Source organism: Merops nubicus, unplaced genomic scaffold (assembly GCF_000691845.1).
Source record: "Merops nubicus isolate BGI_N331 unplaced genomic scaffold, ASM69184v1 scaffold10630, whole genome shotgun sequence".
NCBI classification, from domain to species: domain Eukaryota; kingdom Metazoa; phylum Chordata; class Aves; order Coraciiformes; family Meropidae; genus Merops; species Merops nubicus.
The window spans coordinates 13,181-13,762 of record NW_008580902.1 but is presented as its reverse complement, the minus strand read 5'-3'; the positions used below and the strand labels follow the sequence as shown (position 1 = coordinate 13,762).

The 582-nt window shown below is 65.3% G+C and overlaps 1 protein-coding gene across 1 annotated transcript in view; it reads right to left on the bottom strand.

Annotated features, from left to right (window-relative positions):
- LOC103777914 (regulator of G-protein signaling 3-like) overlaps window positions 1–582 on the bottom strand; it is a gene marked incomplete at its 5' end in the record, with an annotated part of 49,531 nt that overhangs the window by 40,763 nt on the left and 8,186 nt on the right. The gene's annotated exons all lie outside the window — the stretch shown is intronic.

The window sequence follows — 582 nt, the reverse complement described above, 5'->3', positions numbered from 1 at the left end:
GCCAGCCACGCTCCTGCGTGGGGGTGGAAAAGAGAGGGAAGGCTCAAGGGAAGCCAAACACCGAGCTCCCCCGCAGGGCAGCTGGGGTGGCAGGGCCAGGGTGTCAGGCTGGGAGCACCAGGAGCCCCAGCACTCCCCGGGGACCCGTCGGAGGCTCTTCCCGGGGCTGCTCCGGGAGCTTTGTCCCGGCCCGCGGCACCGCCGGGCTGGAGCTGGAAGGAGGATCCCTCTTCCTTCCCAGCCACCATCTTTCAAGTCCGTGGCGACTGGCGGGGAGGAAGGGAGGAGAGGGGCTCTGGCTTTGTTTGCCTTGCCCAATCCTACGCTTTAGAACAAATAACTGAAACTGCAGCTGAGGGAAGCAGCGAAGCGGAATTCGGCACAGATAAATCACGGGGCCGGCCGAGCCCCATTTCCGATGCGAGCCGTGTGTTTGTGTTCCTATTTCCCATCCTTGCCTTCCCTATAAATCACCGAGGCTCCAGCACGGGCCTTTCCCTTCCCAGAGCACCCGGGCCTGGGAGGAGGTGGGACACGGAGCGGGGCAGGATGGCTGCTGGGGGGGCGGCAGCGCCGACCCCC